Source organism: Brachycentrus maculatus, unplaced genomic scaffold, assembly GCF_059751285.1.
Source record: "Brachycentrus maculatus isolate JH-2025_06_01 unplaced genomic scaffold, ASM5975128v1 h1tg000043l, whole genome shotgun sequence".
Classification (NCBI taxonomy): Eukaryota; Metazoa; Arthropoda; class Insecta; order Trichoptera; family Brachycentridae; genus Brachycentrus; species Brachycentrus maculatus.
In genome coordinates this window covers 186,538-206,817 of record NW_028280797.1, presented here as the reverse complement: position 1 = coordinate 206,817, position 20,280 = coordinate 186,538, and the positions used below count along the sequence as shown (strand labels likewise).

The 20,280-nt window shown below is 32.7% G+C and overlaps 1 protein-coding gene and 1 long non-coding RNA gene across 6 annotated transcripts in view; one reads left to right on the top strand and one right to left on the bottom strand.

Annotated features, from left to right (window-relative positions):
• Positions 1 to 11,315, bottom strand: part of LOC148312312 (uncharacterized) — a 40,270-nt gene extending 28,955 nt beyond the window's left edge. The window contains exon 1 of the mRNA XM_088277460.1: positions 11,083 to 11,315. The gene's annotated coding sequence lies outside the window, so the exon portion shown is untranslated. The remainder of the gene's footprint in view (positions 1 to 11,082) is intronic.
• An 813-nt stretch (positions 11,316 to 12,128) lies between these two features.
• Positions 12,129 to 20,280, top strand: part of LOC148312311 (uncharacterized) — a 122,719-nt gene continuing 114,567 nt past the window's right edge. For 2 of the 5 annotated variants that reach the window (XR_015839252.1, XR_015839254.1), the window contains exon 1: positions 12,132 to 12,741. This is a non-coding gene — a long non-coding RNA (uncharacterized LOC148312311). Of the gene's footprint in view, positions 12,742 to 20,280 lie in introns of all 5 variants that reach the window. The other 3 variants (XR_015839253.1, XR_015839251.1, XR_015839250.1) reach the window with 3 other exon arrangements.

Genomic DNA, 20,280 nt, shown 5'->3' with positions numbered 1-20,280 from the left:
AGCTCACAAACCCGATATCGAGGAGGCACCATACAATAACACGAAAGGAGCGGAGTACGTGCGCTATCGTTTCCTTGAGAGCACGATTTCATGCAGAGGAATCTATAATCAGCAGCCATATCACGGCACCTGGATATGATGCATTGTACAATATTTATTATAAACAAACTCGTATGCAGTAATTACGGAGCACATCTGAGAATTAACCCTGGCATGAGCGTGACTCCCAGGGAAACCAAACTAACGCCATTTAATTTTTATTCTTTTTGACATTCCAACATATATGAAGATAATTATGGATGTTAAGGCATTTACGGGGCTTACGACCGTCGTAGGCTGGTTTAAGTAATCATTTTTACACACGTGTAACATTCACCAATTCTATCCATGATTGACAACCACACTACTCAAATTCTTGAAACCTCTATATATATATGATTCAATTTTCGAAACATAGTGCTAGAATCACTAGAATTTCACTAGAGGCAATCAATAATTGAGATGAAAGCAGTTTTTATTTTACTTGAAATAAAATGAAAAATAACTCCTATAATTGGAGATTATCCAGATTTGTCAACAAGCATTTGGAGATACTCAAAATGTTGTAAATATTATATTTGAATCTGTGTTGGGAACAGGAGTGATAATCTAGTGCGGGCCAGTCAGGAACTTGTCAGCATTTGCTCATTGCTGGGAGGAAACTATGTAGAACTCCTCAGGAGAAGCCGGACTGCTGGCTGTCCTCAACAGGCCTTCCGTTCCACTAGAAGAGGGTTCGGCATTTTGTGTCCTAGCTTGGTTTATGGTAGCAATGTCCTTCGCTAGTTTTATCATATCGCTCACTTCTTTCAACGTCATATATCAAAAAACTTGATTTTGTAGGAGATCGTTTTAAAAGTTTAAAAATAGAATACAATGTATGAAAAATAAATATCAAGTCACTTATTGAACTTTTAACGTGCAACAGACCTTTTTAGGTAAAACCTGAATGTTTTTTCTCCATTTGAAAAATATTTAGTATATTTAAAAAAAATACTTAAACAATACCTTTTCTTCAAAATGCAAAAACAACACTTTCAGCACTGTAGCGGGTAAATATTAAGTTTAAAATATGCCGCTTTTGCGGGGATATAGTACATTTTCTGGGCATTCCGAAAACATTCACAAAATAACGAATTTCGATACATAACGTTGTTGAAAGGAGTGAGCGATATATGATACCACCTCTCGTGACTGTTCCTTGTGAACTATCACGGATAAAGAAATCAAAGTACCATAATAAATATATATTTTTTTATTCATTTAATATATTTACATTTTTATTTATAACATAATACATTTGAATCATTTATACATATGGAGAACTTTTATATTTCGATTCGCTGTGCCTCTCCATAAAAGGGACTGTGCTCTTGTGCTTGGAGAGGGACTTACACTCGTGGTTTATTGTTATATAATAAAAGATAAAATGTTTTTTTAAATTTTTTTTTAAAGATTTAAATAATAATAATATTTTAATATATATTTAATAATAATATATTTGATAATAATATATTTGATAATTCGTTCGTGCATCTTAGGGTTACGCTGCACAAGTGCGGATACTTTGTTGGGATGTCGACACAAACGGAACATAGGAAATGAACTGTGGGTACTTATTTACTCGTATATTCAAAGGCGTGTGAGGAAAAAACAAGTCGTAGTATAGTACGTACTGAGAAAATCATATTTATAACTTGACGGACAACGTACAACGTATAATTTGACCAAACTACAAGATATGAACACAGCCAGTGTCTATCTTATCTTATTCTAACACTTATTAGCACCCGATGGTGCTAAGGACACTGCATCACATAAACGCAGTGTTATCTAGATCGTTTAACACATGAAGGAAAGGTGATCAGGTGGGTTGGAAGAAGAAGAATAAATATATACATTTGAAGAAAAGGTATTGTTTACTATTTTTTTTAAATTTACTAAATATTTTTTAAATGGAGAAAAAACCTTCAGGTTTTACCTAAAAAGTTCTGTTGCACTGTAAAAAGTGCAATAAGTGGCTTGATGTTTATTTTTATTACATTTCATTATATTCTTAAACTTTAAAAAGGATCTCCTGAAAAATCAAGTTTTTATATATATATATATATATATAAATATATATATATATATATATATATATATATATATGAAATAAATATATATATATATATATATATATATATATATATATATATTTATATATATATATATATATATATATATATATATATATATATATATATATATATATATATATATATATATATATATATATATATATATATATATATATATATATATATATATATATATATATATATATATATATATATATATATATATATATATATATATATATATATATATATATATATATATATATATATATATATATATATATATATATATATATATATATATATATATATATATATATATATATATATATATATATATATATATATATATATATATATATATATATATATATATATATATATATATATATATATATATATATATAAAGGGTCCGCCAAATAACTTTTTTTTTTTGAAAATGCTATAAAAAAAAAACTAACTAGCTTCGGCTGTGTGGCACGTAGCGCCGTCCTGTTGAAACCAAATGTTGCCAATATCCTCCTCTTCAATTTTTGTGAACAAAAATCCGTTCAACATGGCCCGATAACGATATATATATATATATATATATATATATATATATATATATATATATATATATATATATATATATATATATATATATATATATATATACAAAGTTAAAACGTTAACTTTCGAGTGTAATTCCAGCTGGCCGAATCAATAAGATAGTTTCAAATCTCCCTATTTTCACGTTTCTATTCACCCAGCGGAGAAACGTTCGAGCCGCCACGAAGGTCACAGAAGCGCTCTTCGAAACAGCTGATTTGCAGCTACCGTGCACACATACAGCTCGCCACTGGCAATACTACAATACCCAAACGAGCAGTATAATACAGAGTGGCGCAAAAATAATCATCCTATCGGAAGACGTTATAATTTTTGCAAACGTCGTCATACGTCAATCATATTTGCCATCTGTGAACTAGACAGCTGCGGTATACCAACGAACTGTGACATTCAAGAGTCTCTCTGATAGTTTCTCGTATTTCGCTCTAAGAGGATGGGAGGTGTGACAAATCAAAATGGACGTTATTTTGTATTTTATAAAAAAAGTTATATTTAAAAAAAATATAATGTGCCGGGTTGTGGTCCCGTGATTAGTGTCGCGGACTCTTTAAGTCAGAGTTTCTCGGTTCGAATCCTTATAACTTGTTCCTAATAACGAGCCGCTTAGGCCCACAGAAATAGTATGAAATTGAAATATTTGTGTAAGTTATAAAAACACAAATATTTCTCTTTTCATGAAATTAAAAAATTAATCAAAATAAATATTCATATTAGTAGTACATATTTCGTTTGTAAAACTCCGATTTGTAGTGAAAAATCCGTATATGTACAAGTTGGCGCAAAATTAATCACCGTATCGGAAGATATGTTTATATACTGCAGCTGTCTAGTTCACATACCGCTCACTCCTTTCAACAACGTCATATTTTAAAAATCGTCAATTTTCAGTTGTGCATGTTTTTAGAATGCCCAAAAAATTTTCTATATCCCAGCAAAAGCGGCATATTTTTAACTTAATATTTACCCGCTACAGGGCAGAAAGTCTTGTTTTTGCATTTTGAAGAAAGGGTATTGTTTAATTATATTTTTTTTAAATACTAAACATTTTTCAAATGCAGAAAAAACCTTCGGGTTTTACCTAAAAAGATCTGTTGCACAGTAAAAAGTTCAATAAGTGGCTTGATATTTATTTTTAATACATTGTATTATATTTTTAAACTTTAAAAACGTTCTCCTGAAAAATCGATTTGTTTGATTTATGACGTTCTTGAAAGGAGTGAGCGATATGTCAAATATGTTTTTCGTACGACACCATTAGCAAAAATTATGACATCTTTCGATAGGGTGTTTAATTTTGCGCCACCCTGTGTAATATCAGCAAGGCAAAATGCGAAACCTTGACAACACACTCTCAAATCGCTGAGCAAACACGTTTATACTGTGGAACAGAGATATAGGGTTTAATGACGTTTTTGATAATGAAAATAATGGATTTTTTTAACCCTTAATAACTAAACATTAGGACGTTTGGTTTATTAGGAATGAATGTAAGAGACATTTAACAATATATCACTATTCCGCACAGCTACTACATATAGCTCACTCCTTTCAAGAACGACATAAATAAAAAATCGAAAATTTTCAGTTGTGCATGTTTTCGGAATGTCCAAAAAATGTTATATATTCCAGCAAAAGAGGCATATTTTAAACTTAATATTTGCCCGCTACAGGGCAGAAAGTGTTGTTTTTGCATTTTGAAGAAAAGGTATTGTTTAATTATTTCCTTAAATATTCTAAATATTTTTCAAATGCAGAAAAAACCTTCAGTTTTTACCAAAAAACATCTATTGCACAGTAAACAATTCAATAAGTGGCTTACTATTTATTTTTTAATATATCTTATTATATTCTTAAACTTTACAAACGATCTCCTGAAAAATTAAGTTTTTTGATATATGACGTTGTTGAAAGGAGTGAGCCATATATGCCCTCTGATTACACAGACTTTTGACACCACCAGATTTTAGGTTCTGATTGATCTGATCGTGCCAAGTCTTTTTCGGCACGATAATTTTTCGATCGATTTTAAAATCAAGTTTTTTATTTATTTATGACGTTGTTGAAAGGAGTGAGCGATATGTCAATATTGTGCGACCCACAAATGGCATTGTATCTACATATATAGTTTAGTTATCTAGTGTTATATGAGAAATATTTGTGTTTTTATTATTTACAAAAATACTTTAATTTCATACTACGTATTTATGTGAGCCTAAGCGGCTCATAATTAGAAATAGGTATCAAATTGTGGTAGAGTGGGTTCCAACCGAGAAACTCTGACTCAAGAGTCCCCGATACTATTCACGGGACCACTGGTATTAATGTATGAAAGTGATGCATGGAGTTAGAGAAAGAAGGATGAGAGTAGACTGGATGCAGTCGGGATGCCATCTCTCAGTGCGGCAAGACCATGTATGGTAGATGTTCCAATGGTGATATAAGGAAAGGGTGCAAGGCTGAGATGAGCACTATCCAGCAAACTAAGGAAGGCGGGTTGGGATGGTTTGGGAAGGATGAGAGTAGACTGGATGCAGTCGGGATGCCATCTCTCGGTGCGGCAAGACCATGTATGGTAGATGTTCCAATGGTGATATAAGGAAAGGGTGCAAGGCTGAGATGAGCACTATCCAGCAAACTAAGGAAGGCGGGTTGGGATGGTTTGGGAAGGATGAGAGTAGACTGGATGCAGTCGGGATGCCATCTCTCGGTGCGGCAAGACCATGTATGGTAGATGTTCCAATGGTGATATAAGGAAAGGGTGCAAGGCTGAGATGAGCACTATCCAGCAAACTAAGGAAGGCGGGTTGGGATGGTTTGGGAAGGATGAGAGTAGACTGGATGCAGTCGGGATACCATCTCTCAGTGCGGCAAGACCATGTATGGTAGATGTTACAATGGTGATATAAGGAAAGGGTGCAAGGCAAGGGTTTATCCTTCTTACAAAGAGAAGCGAAGTTAACCTTTCCCTCCGGTACTAAAAAAAACGCGCGTCCCGGTGTTGGGTAGTCACTACACAATAAAAATTTTGCGATTTTAAACCGGAAAAATACGGACATTCATAGCTAATCCCCTTAATTAATTATAAATTATGTCAAAAATTATAATAATTTAGATTTATTTCCTGAAAACATTAAAAAACCATCTGGCAACGCTCACGGAACAAGCATAGGTCCACTCTTGCCGGGAGCCCAAAAGCTACTGCCGCTAGCCAGAGAACATTGAGCTTTGAGCTCCTCACGCCTGCACAGTGCAAGTATGCAAGAGTGAGATGCGAATAGTGTCGCGGTTCTCGCGCACTCTTCACGCGCTGTTTATACGCGAATTCGTTTCCGATATTCACAAAATACCTCCGATGTACCCGATAAATTCTGATTATTATTGATATTATTTTTTAAATGAATGCGTAAATATGTTATGGAGGAATACCTAAAACCTCAGCCTTGTATTTATTATATTTATAGAGATATTATGGTTATTAGAAGCAATGTGTGCTAGGTACACATCACCGGGAAGGGAGGGTTAGACGTTATATACACACTACGACATTATGACGTTACTTCCGTATGTTTTCCAAGCCTTGGAATATATAAATAAAAGAAGCCATGTATGTTTCAATAATAATAATAATATAATAAAACCCTTATCCGCACCCCGATGGTGCATAGGGCACTGCGTCATATAAACGCAGTGTTATCTTGATCGTTTACACATGAAGGAAAGGTGATCAGCCCTCCGCTTCAGGTACCAGTCCAGGGTAATATTGAATAAATGTGACAGTGAAAAAATCACTAATATTTATTTTATTATATTATATATAGCACCATATTGATATATTTTCATATTATTCTTAAACATCTCAACAAAGATGAAGAAGAATATCTAAAAAATATCTGGGCAATTACGGGGCTGACGACCGTCATAGGCTGGTTTAAGTCATCACTTTACACACGTGTAACATTCACCAATTCTACCCATTATCGACAACCACACTACTCAAATTCTTGGAAGTTCTATATATGTATATATATATATATATATATCAACCAATTTCGAAACATTGTTCTTGAATCACTAGAACTTCACTAGAGACACCTATTGGTCGGCTGTCCATATTTAAAACACAGTAAGGGACATTTTTTTTGTAGTAGGTTTTTATTACATTTATGGACTAAGTACACTCTACTTAGTCCAAAAATGCAAAAAAAACCTACTACAAAAAAATGTCCCTTACTGTGTTTTAAATTTGGACAGCCGTGGTGAGATGAAAAGAAGCAGCCTTTTATTGAGCCGAAACCCTTATATTAGTATGTGAAAATAAAAAAAAATAAAATGAAAAATAACTCCTATCATTGGATATAATCCAAATTTCATTTCCAGTTTCATGTTATTATTTTTCGACTATGACGGTCGTCAGCCCCGTAAATGCCCAGACTTCCATATTCTTCTTCATCTTTGATGAGATGTCAAAAAATAATATGAAAAATACAATTTAGTAGACCAAAAAAATCAGTATTTGATTTTAACATTTAATATATAAATTATCCATGAAACTTGGGAAGGTGTGTTGAGATGGTTTGGACATGTGGAACGAATGAGTGAAGAAATAATAGAATAATAAAACAAATTTGTTCATGTCCATTAGAGTATGTTTGAGTAGATGCATGAATGTGGAAGAGGCGAAGATTGTTTGCAGACAGATTGGTGTCCTATTCTCTCTGCCTACCCCTGCTGTCTGCCTATCTCCTCATACATACCCGCCGATTAATCCGACTCCCGACCTAACCATGCCTGTTATATGATTCATTGTATCGCATTTTCTCTAAATTCACCAAAAGAACATATCTTTATCTTCTTCAAACCCTTATTCTCACCAGAGTGGTGCATAGGGCACTGCATCCTATAAACGCGGTGTTATCTTGATCGTTAACACATGAAGGAAAGGTGATCAAGCCTCCGCTTCAGGCACCAGTCCAGGGTAGTATTGAATAAATATTAGAGTGAAAAAATCACTTATATATATTTGACCCCCCTTGGAAATCGAACCCGGGACCTCCAGTACGGTAGCTGACCATTACACTACGGAGGCGCATAAATCTAGCAGCCAAGCGTGTAAATAAATTAAATGAGAATCGATTAATACGCCGAGAAATTTGTAGAATCGATCAAACCAGCCGGTTGCCGCAGTAACCGGACAAAGATTCGTATAACCGATTAGCATAACAATAGTGACGTTCTACAATCGTATTATATCGGATGACGATCGAATCCGTAATGACGGCAATTCCAACATATCAAAAAGACAAAAAAAAAAAAAAAAAAAAAAACATCTCACATACAAACGAAATTACACAATACGATATGCATACAGTAAAACCTCGTTATAACGGACTCTATTTGTATTTATTTATTTTTTATTTAAACTTCATGTACAGAAAAGAAATAAGTACATTGGCGGGTTTATTGCTAAAGAGGAATATCTTCCGACCAACCAAAAACAGACTAGTGATATTGATCAAAACGTTTGATACCATATATAGCTGTTTGCAATCAGAGGGTAGATAGTACTTGAACATTTAAAAAAAACATAAATTACAAAAGATGATAATAAGGGGGGCAAAGGAAAAAGAGAATTTAGGGAAGGCGGTTGAGGGAAAAGAGAAGAGAGAAATATTAAGGTTTAAAGATTAGATATTTGAATAAAACGAAAAACGGACAACGCTATACGACATCAAATTTTACGTCATCGGGTGTGTTATGGGGCGTATACCTTTATGTATCTGCTTTAAAGAGCTGTAATAGTAGTAGTGTGCATTCGGTTCTGTGACGTCATTCGTTACCAATTTGCGAAAATAACGTTATTTCGAAGGCGAATTTTGAAAAAGAAAATGATGAATGAAAAGATTGATTATATCGGCTGTTATAAACACAAAACGAGTCTAATAGAATCCTTCTAATAGAAGTCCTTTATAGGTTGACTACGATAAAATTAGATATTCCTCCCGAGTGATAATATTAATTATACGCTAAAACAATCCTCTCATTACTCTCTCATATCGCAAGAAATCTCTCATACCTCCCAGCAAAGCACACAAATCACAATTGACACACTTTATGGTAACGTACATAGAACCACAAGATCCAAAACACAGAAACTCATTAAAAAAACAGATATCTCTTTTGGTCAAAAGAACTTTAATTATTATGCATTAAAGTTGTACAACCTGCTTCCATTATCCATAAAGTCATTAAATAACAAAACCAAGTATGAAATAGCTGTTCATAAATGGATAATGGAGGTGGGTAGATCTGAAATATATCGCATATAAAATCGCATGTAAATATTACACGTGTATAAAGTGATTCACTTGAATCAGTTTTCTATTCAAGGTACACCTATGAAATTAAGATATTTCAGAGGTGCATATTTACCGTATTATGGTAACATATCGTAGTCGTACAGGAGAAAGTGACTAACTAACAATATGTAAAATGTTCAGGAGGGCCATTTAAGTCCCTTTTGCCTGGCAATAAAATGAACATCAATGCAGTTAGTCATTTTTAATAAGTCAATATATTATACTTCTAAGTTTAAAATCCTTTGCGATTTTTTTCAGGGCAATATTAAGCCAGTAAGATATCAAATAGTCAATGATCACGTTTTTGTAAGAAATACACTTGGTCACTTTCTCCTGTATGACTACGATATTTAGCACATTATGTTTAATGCGAAATGTGAGCCTGCTAAACTGAGCAGGGGCAATCAAAATTTGGAGCAATTGTGTTATTTTCACTAAACTAGACGTTTTTTCCGCGGCAAACCAACTAATCGCCACGGTACACCAGTGTGCCGTGGCACACACGCGGCGGAAAAATGACTTAAACCATGCTATGATAGATAATTCAGTAGAAAATGAATGTAAAAGAAGTTCGGGAAAATTTGGTAAAATGAATTGAATATAATGATATTCCAGATTCAATTCATAATGAATGAAATATTTAGCATTAAAAATTATTTAAATATAATACAAGGCTGAGATAAGTGAAGAAAGCACAGTAAAACAAATTTATACGGCGAATGTAGTTGGAAGTTAAAATAGAATCAGATGAAGACCGAGGAAAACTTGACATGATTGCTGATCACCTTTCCTTCATGTGTTGACGATGAAGATAACACTGCGTTTATTTGATGCGGTGCCCTATGCACCATTGGGTGTGGATAAGGATTATAAGAAAAACATCATTATATTTTTATGTATAACGTTAAAATAAAATATAAGTATAGTGATTTTTTTCAGGTTATAAAATGGAAAATCACAATGTGCCTAAAATATTAATGAAAATTATGAATGATGAAATGCAGAGAAAACAAAGGTACATCGGATGCGGTATTCCTGCGGAGCAAGCTTGTCAGGATGACCAAGATAAAGAAAGATGAATGGCCCCACGGAGAATCCTTGTCAGGGTAGACTTTTCGTGACGTCAGAGGCTTTAGCCAAATGACTAGGTTTAGATAAATTTAATTAAAAATAAAATGGAAAATCATAATGTGCTTCTAATAAGTTTATAATCATAATAAATTTGGATAACATATATAGCGCATTTTCGTAAAATACTACCTCAAGGGCGCTTAAGTTATATGTATTAAGAAGAAGAAAAAAATCAACTGTGCATTCTAAATATTTCTTTAGGGAATAATTTCTGTATTCGTATAACTTGGGATATTCCTATAATTCGGTTGGCCTCATGGAATGTTATAGCGAGGTTCTACTCTACCATCGTTTGAAATTTGATACTAGGCAAATGACAGCTGACAAAATGCACCATAACCTTGCCTAGGATAATCGATATTTATTTATGTACACAAACTGCGGAAGTTTATTGAAATATTAATGTAAATGTGTAGTATATACACATTATACTTTATAATATTCACTGGAAAGATATTTTCCAAGGAGCATGCATAATAAACACACAAAAAAACCCTGATTTTTTTCGGGAAAACCTTTCTGGATCAATTCCACAATTTCAACTTTAATTTGCGCCAATTTCACTGTATTAATCACTGTATTGATGCACGTTTAATCGTATGATACATTCGGAAAGGACTAGTTAAGCTTTCGCGACCATTTTCACCAGAAAAACTAAGCGAAGGACACACTTTATAAACATTGTACAATTTCCCGAATGGACCACGAAAGGCGGAATAATTCCTACTGGAGCGGTCGAGAAATTCAGCGAAAGGAAAGGCCGAAGACAGCATTTCTCGACTTTTCTAAAAATAAGCCGGATTAAGAGAGAAAATTGACTTACGGAATATCCAACCGAATGTATGGGCTCCAGGAAGTGGTCGACTTTATCCCGATGCCACAACACGAACGCACGTTATTTTCTTCTAATTACAAGGATGACACCCCGGCGCGGCACTCACTCACTGAACACCTATATTTCACTAACAATTACAAGCAAAATACGAGAAAATACGTCTCAAAATTTGTCTCACTTTCCGCACCGTGTAATTTTAGATTCCATTATAGTGACGTCACAAATATGTTAGGTTCGCCCAAGTTGGCTAACCTATTTTTACATCTAACTCGCGAAGAACGGACATACTTAATTATTCTTATCTCTTTTTAACGCATTGCTTCTCGCAGCATAAAATGATTCATCCGGCGGACGTATGTCGCGCTAGCTCAATACTAAACCGCGTAGAGAAATAGCGACGTCCCTTTCTTACGCGCAGTTTTTCCCTAAGCCCGAGGCGGTGAATGCCGTCAAAAGCGCTCTGTCTCTTTTCATCTCGCGGTTTTTCCGTAAAGTTAAAGGCACTGAATGCTGGTAAAATGACATAAAATATGCGAATGCGAAATTGGTGACCTTGACATCATTACAAATTTGATTAAAAATCATCTAATCACGGAATTGTTGAATGATACGGCGTTAAATTCTCAATAAAGTGACAGAGAAACTAGATCTCCGACGGCGCTTTGCGGCCTATTTGGAAAGCGCTTCATAGATGGCGCGCGGCTGACAGGACAAAAAGGCCACGTATTTTTTTTCTGTGACTTAACATAATTTTATAATATAATTCTCATTTCAGCATACAAGATATATATAGGAATAATATTTGGATTTGACATGTTAAACGAATAGTTAGATTATTAATCGGAATTATCTCAGATTCGAACCACATGGGTGATTCTGTCAACGCAGATTCCTATACGATTCTCGTTGGATTGCCGGACGGTTTCTTGCGCGATATTTTCTAGAAACTGAAGATGTCTCTGGTCTCACGTTCGCAGCCTTTTTAAAACATTGTGGAAATGTTTTTTTTTTCGATGCAACCGCTATTGTAGTGCAATAGTGGTGCAACGGAATCCGCCGACCCGCGACGCCTCGGCCAGTCTCGCTCGGAGCTCGGAAACACTTCGAGTGCGAAATTTAGTGTCGATTTTCACCAAAAGATGGCAAAATGGCACGGCGAGTGAAATGCTTGCAACAGGCGAAATTTTCTGGGTCAATCAAAGACACAGTACCGTTATAGGTGGTGCTTTTTTCATTGCATCGAGTCGATGCCGGTCCGCGGCACGTACGTCGCTTCCCGGGCCTGCGCACATTACCAGATAGTCGATGCTCCCCGGATTATGTGGAAGTCTCTAGGTGAACGAGCAGCGGGCGCCTTTTGTCCACAAAATTCGCTTTATTCGCCTCACTCGGCGAATTGGGTCATTATTTTTATTTTTAACTCGGTCTTGCAACGCGCGTCGCTAAAATCCGCACCTCTCCTGTTGCTAACCGCTCCGCGGCGGGTGGAGCATTCGCCGTTCGTCCTCGCCGGAGCCCGAATCGCGAAGCCGGCACCCGACTTTCGCGTTCGCCAGTTTTCCCATCATTTCCCATCAGTGCCCGTCTCCAGCAGTCCACAAGCCCTTCCTGGCGCCTCTTCCGCCGTCGTTCGTCCGCCGATCCAGGGTGAGTACCTAGACATAACAATAAACCCACCCTTTGCCGTCCATCTCTGAAAAAAACAAACAAAAAAAAAAGAAGAATTTCGCAAATTTGCAAATGTGCGACGCGCCGAGCGCTACAGTTTGCCTCCGCCGATTTTAGGCCTAATTTTCTGCGTTAAATAATTCGAATAATCCACATTAAAACGTCCCAAAATCTGTATAATACTCCCAATTTTACTAAAAACACTTCAAATTAATCCAAAAATCAGTTGTACACGCTCTGGCATCGAGTTTTTATTGTCCTATGTACATTTTTGCGAATCCCTCGACAACCTGCCGTCGGCAAAATCTCTTCATGTCTGGACGCTCGTTGCATCGCCCGTTTTGCACTTTTTCCCTTGAAACCAGTCCTATCTGCATAACGATGCACGTGGACTGTTGCATTCCTTTTTTACAAAGCCGGTTTGCGATTTTTTTTCGCATGAAAGGAGGCCTGCGAGAAAGGACCTCTCACATCTTACGGCATTAAAGCAAATAAAATAAAACAGCCCTGCGAAGAAGTAAAACGAGAACTTAGTAAAAAGTACTTCAAGAGCACTTCCATTTTGAATATTACACCAATAAAACATGTTTCTTATTCATTTTTATATTAATTGATTCGGTAGCCACTTTGTTCTAAAATCTATCCATTTTTACCTATAGATTTGGCGTTTAATTTGTAGAACTCCATTAAAAAAAATTACATTAAATATATTATTTATTGATTCGGCATTAACTTTGTGGAATGACATGATTATTTTATTAAAATTAATCACTTGAATAATCCACTAAATTGAGTTTTATTTTTATTTACGACTAGTTTCGAAAACGACAATTGTTTTCATCAAGTGTTAAATTTTAATAAAATTACATTAAATGTTATAATCAAACACTGATTTTTTCAGTATACTGAGTTGTATTATATTGTTAAAAAGTTTCCTTTTTAAATATTACACCAATAAAACATATTTTTATTTAGTAGAACTCATTCCATTTTCATTTATATTTTAGATGTTATAATCAAACACTGATTTTTTGAGTCTACTAAGTGATATTTTATTGTTAGAAAATTTCCATTTTAAATATTACACCAATAAAACATATTTTAATTTATATTTGGTGTTTAATTTATAGAATTCACTCCATTTTAATTTATATTTTAGATGTTATAATCAAACACTGATCTTTTGAGTCTAGAAAGTTGTATTTTATTGTTGAAAAATTTCCATTTTATTTATTACACCATGAAACACATTTTCATTTATATTTGGTGTTTAATTTGTAGAACTCACTCAATTTTAATTTATGTATTAGATGTTATAATCCAACACTGATTTTTTGAGTCTAGTAAGTTGTATTTTATTGTTTAAAAAATTCCATTTTAAATATTACACCAATGAAGCATAATTTCATTTATATTTGGCGTTTAATTTGTAGAACTCACTCCATTTTAATTTATATTTAAGATGTTATAATCAAACACTGATTTTTTGAGTCTAGTAAGTTGTATTTTATTGTAAATAAAACCCAAAATATTAATTTTGTGACAATTGTTTCGCCTAGTCATGGCATTTTCTAACACATGTCTTGATTGGCAATGAAACAATTGTGTTAAAATATATTTTTCTTGTGTTTTTTAACAGTAAAATACAACTTTGTATACTAAAAAATCAGTGTTTGATTTTAACATTTCATTCATTCAAACCCTTATCCGCACCCCAATGGTGCATAGGACACTGCATCATATAAACGCAGTGTTATCTTGATCATTAACACATGAAGGAAAGGTGATCAGCCCTCCGCTTCAGTTACCAGTCCAGGGTAATATTGAATTAATATTAGAGTGAAAAAATCACTTATATTTATTTTGACCCTCCCTGGGAATCGAACCCGGGACCTCCAGAATGGTAGCCTAGCATGCTGACCATTACACTACGGAGGCGGACATTTAACATTTTGATTTTAACGTTTAGTGTATAAAAATTTATTCATTTTCCCATTGACTGATTCGGCAGTCACTTTGTGGTAGAATCTATACATTTTCAATTTATGTTTTACTTAGTAAATACCACTATTTCAAAGAACAAATCATTGAATATTTTCTAAGTAAAAATTAAATTAAATATTTTTATTTATTAATTTATTTAAGGCGTTGGCTTTTGCACCCCTATCCTGGTATATAAAAAGACTAATTTCAACCCTTTTACTCTACTTAGTTTTTTTTTCATATTTTTTTAGTCAGCTTAATTAACATCATATATATATCGCTCACTCCTTTCAAGAACGTCATAAATCAAAAAACTTGATTTTTCAGGAGAACGTTTTTAAAGTTTAAAAATATAATACAATGTATTAAAAATAAATATCAAGCCACTTATTGAACTTTTTCCTGTGCAACAGATCTTTTTAGGTAAAACCTGAAGGTTTTTTTCTCCATTTGAAAAATATTTATTATATTTAAAAAAAATAATTAAACAATACCTTTTCATAAAATGCAAAAACAACACTTTCTGCCCTGTAGCGGGTAAATATTAAGTTTAAAATATGCCTCTTTTGCTGGGATATAATACATTTTCTGGGCATTCCGAAAACATGCCCAACTCAAAATTCACGAGTTTTGATTTATGACGTTCTTGAAAGGAGTGAGCGATATATTTACATCTCCTTACAGTAAACAAAACATTTATGTTTAAATTCTTTCAGACTCTTTTCATTATTCATACATTCAGGCATCTCATCATACATTTTTAAACCCTTATACAATTTTGAGACTCTGTTTAAATTAAAAATTAAGAGAATATAAACGTTTGTATGAAATGACCAACATGACTACACTGATATAATTCATTCAAACCCTTTTCCGCACCCTAATGGTGCATAGGGCACTGCATTATAAACACAGTGTTATCTTGATCGTTAACACACGAAGGAGAGGTGATCAGCCTTCCGCTTCAGGTACCAGCCCAGGGTAATATTGAATAAATATTAGAGTGAAAAATCACTTATATTTAATTTATGTACAAATTTTAAATCAAACACAGATTTTTTGAGTCTACTAAGTTGTATTTTACTAACAAAAACACTTCAAATCAAGCGAATGTTAATTACGAAACTTAAAAAAATTAAACGCCAAATCAATAAATACACTTATATTTATTTGACCCCCCCCTGGCAATCGAACCCGGGACCTCCAGAACGGTAGCCGAGCGTGCTGACCATTACACTACGGAGGCGGACAAATGAATAAAACGGAGTTTAGGATATAAAATGTATATATATATATATATATATATATATATATATATATATATATATATATATATATATATATATAAATATAAATATATATATAAATATATATATATATATATATATATATATATATATATATATATATATATATATATATATATATATTCAAATTTAAAATTTTGCTGAAATGTTTAATTAAAAAAATAGATCTTAGTAGCATCTTCTTTTAAATATTTAATTCATATAGTATGTATATACTTTTTTTCATTTTGATTTTGTAATTTTTTATTTTCTGTAAAAATCAAATATTTGTATTTTATATTCGCACTTATATTGTTTATATAATCTATTAATATTTTTTATATCTTTTATATTCTTTCCAGTACCCTTTATTTTGACCTAAAATAAAAATGTATACCCACACACAGGCCATGCCTTTGAGGGATTTTTTTTGTATTAATATAATAGAATACATATTTTAAATACTTATATTATTATGTAATTATACTATATTATTTTATGAAATGTTTTATTTATTGTTTCGGCATTAACTTTGCGGTAAGACATGTTACAATGATTAAAGAAAACACTTCGTTTTTCACCACTTGAGTTTTATTATAGACTACATGTTTCAGAAGTTAAACTTCCATCATTCAGGTGTGTATAATAACTAAAAATTCTCGTATAATAACTAAAATTTTCGGAATTTGCAAATCACATAATAGTTACTTATCACTCATTTCACTCTCATAAATTAAAATTATTACACCTTGTTCCATATAAAGGCCAAATTATGAATTATCTTGAAAATTTAGAAATCCAAAAAAACTGAATTCTAATATTAATTTATTAAATAATATATTGTTTCAAAATTCTTCACCTTTGCTTTCCATTTTTCCTTTGTTTTCAAACTCCGCCCCTTGACTAACCCCTTACCCTTACTTTCCCCTCTCCTTATTTATAGAACAATTTTATATTTTATTTTTTAAGTTATTATACAGACCTGAATGATGGAAGTTTAACTTCTGAAACATGTAGTCTATAATAAAACTAAAGTGGTATAAAACAAGTGTTTTCTTTAATCATTGTATTATGAAATAAAAACGTAATAAATAATTATTAAAGTCCCTTTTTATAAACATATTCCCATTGTGATTCATTTGTCTTCTCTCTCTCTCTCTTTCAAAATTTTAGTTTTGTACAAAACGCTCACTCCTTTCAAGAACGTCATAAATCAAAAATCGTCAATTTTCAGTGGTGCATGTTTTCGGAATGTCCAGAGAATGTACTATATTCCAGCAAAAGAAGCATATTTTTAACATAATATTCACCCTCTACAGGGCAGAAAGTGTTGTTTTTGCATTTCGAAGAAACTGTATGGTTTATTTATTTTTTTAAATATGCTAAATATTTTTCAAATGGAGAAAAAACCTTCAGGTTTTACCTAAAAAGATCTGTTGCACAGTAAAAAGTTTAATTAGTGGCTTGATATTTATTTTTAACACTGTGTATTATATTTTTAAACCCTAAAAACGTTCTCCTGAAAAATCAAGTTTTTTGATTTATGAATCTCTTGAAAGGAGTGAGCGAAATGTCAGACCGTAACAATTTCAGTCAAGTCTACATTTGACCTGATGATGGAATGATTACTCCGATACCGGTATTGATGAAGTTGTGTTTTTCAATGTTCTATTACACAAAGTGAACGATGAATGAGAAGGAAAGTGTTATAAAAGAGATTTTATTACTTGTTAAGTAATCAAATAGCATTAACTGACTAACCATCACGTCACTCTCTTCAGGGGTAGACAGAGAGAACAAAACGCCATACCAATCTGTCTTTGCTAGCAATCTTCTCCTCATCCACATTCATACATCTCTTCATACCTATACGCCTATTAATCCGACTCCTGCGAGAATGCGTTTCGACTGCATTCAGTTTACTTTCATAGGTAGATACTTCTATTGCCAAATCCATGCTTCAAAATTAAAAAAAAATATATATTTATACATATATATATATATATATATATATATATATATATATATATATATATATATATAATATATATATATATATATATATATATATATATATATATATATATATATATATATATATATATATATATATATATATATATATATATATATATATATAAATATATATATATATATATATATATATATATATATATATATATATATATATATATATATATATATATATATATATATATATATATATATATATATATATATATATATATATATATATATATATATATATTTATATTTATTTATATAATATTATATTCATAAACATATAAATGAAAAATTTGTACTCTTAAATTCTCACGGGTTCCACAGAAATAATAAGACAGAAAAAAACCTTTTAATTCCCCTCTTGCATGCTTTTCAATCGCACCTATTGAGAATGAATTCATTCTTATAGAAAAGTGCATTAATTATATACGAATAGTACGATTATCCTAGGGCATGTATTATATAATAGAAAAAAAACGGTCCAAAATGCCCCTCATATAACAAACCAGTATAGACCAGGCTGCATAATAGGTGCGCCAACAGCCATAAATATTTTTTTTGAAACGTTCCACGCTTCCTATTGGTCGAGAGCGCTCCTACTTTAAAATGCATAGACGAAGTAGTAAATAGAAGCGTCTAGGGTGACGTTTTGACGTTTCGAATGAGGGTGAATGAAAACCTATAAATTAGACCCTCGAATCCGTCGCTATAAAACCTATATACATTTAAATTTTGTATTATTTATATACTTTGATATGTATAATACAATAGAGCAACCCTCTTTTGTCAATAAAATGATTTGCATATGTATGTAAATCTATTTATGAATGACTATTCGTTACATGGGAAATTTTATACTACGGCTGCAGATTGAACGATTATCTTCTGTCTAGTGACGTAAACCAATTGTATACTGGTCAGCACGCTCGGCTACCGTAGTGGAGGTCCCAGATTCGATTCCCAGAGGGGGGTTAAATAAATATAAATGATTTTGAATATGATATAATAATTTGGATAATTTGTATAGCGCATTTTCGTAAAATACTACCTCAAGGGCGCTTATAAAGACACAGATAATAATAATAATAATAATAGGATGATGATGATTAAGATAAACAAAAAACAAATGGATTAAAACGTCGTCAAATTATAATATTTATTTAATATTACCCTGGACTGGTACCTGAAGTGAAGGGCTCACGTGTTAACGATCAAGATAACGCTGCTTTTATATGATGCAGTGCCCTATGCACCATTGGGGTGCGAATAAGGGTTGAAGGAGTTCACATACATTAAGATATCAAGTTTTATTTTATTTTATTTAAGAATTTTAAAGAATAGTTTAGAAATAACTCCCATGTACCGCATGAAAATATATGTTCCCTAGTAATATTTTTTAAAATATTTTTAAAATTTTAAAAATATTTACAACATGACACTTTCTAAAAAAAGAAGAGGAAATTCCCTTTCCAGGTATAATATCTCAGTCTCTTTTTTGGAGAGGCTCAGCGCAACTGAAATCAGTTATAGCAAATAAAAACCTATCAGCGGAAGCTAAACTGGCAGTGCACAACGGAGTCCTGGTTCCAACTCTAATGTATGGAAGTGAAACATGGAGTTGGCAAAAGAAGGATGAAACTAAACTGAATGCAGTCGAAATGCGATCTCTCAGAAGAATGTGCGACCAAACGATGTATGATAGATGTGCGAATAGTGAAATAAGGAAGGAATGCAAAGCTGAAATAAGCATTATCGATAAAATTAAGAAATGTGTGTTGAGATGGTTTGGACATGTAGAGCGAATGAGTGAGGAAAGAACGGTAAAACAAATTTATGAGGCGAATGTAAGTGGAAAAAAGAGCAGAGGAAGACCGAGAAAAACATGGCACGATCAGGTATGCCAAATAGTTGAAAGAGGTCAGGTTAGGAGTCGTAACAATCGGCGGGTATGTATGAGGAGATGCATGAACGTGGAAGAGGCGAAGAATGTTTGCAAAGACAGAGTGGCGTTCTATTCTCTTTGCCTACCCCTGCGGGGAAGCGGCGTGATGGTTAGTTAGTTAGTTTAAGTGAAAAAAATATCAAACCTGTAAAACTAAATTTAAAAACACATAAGACTCGCCCCTACCTAGACTCCATACCAAGGAATATTTTCTTTTCTTTTTATTTTACTTTGTAAAAAAAAAATAATAATTGTAAAACGAACTCCCTCCCTTAACACAAG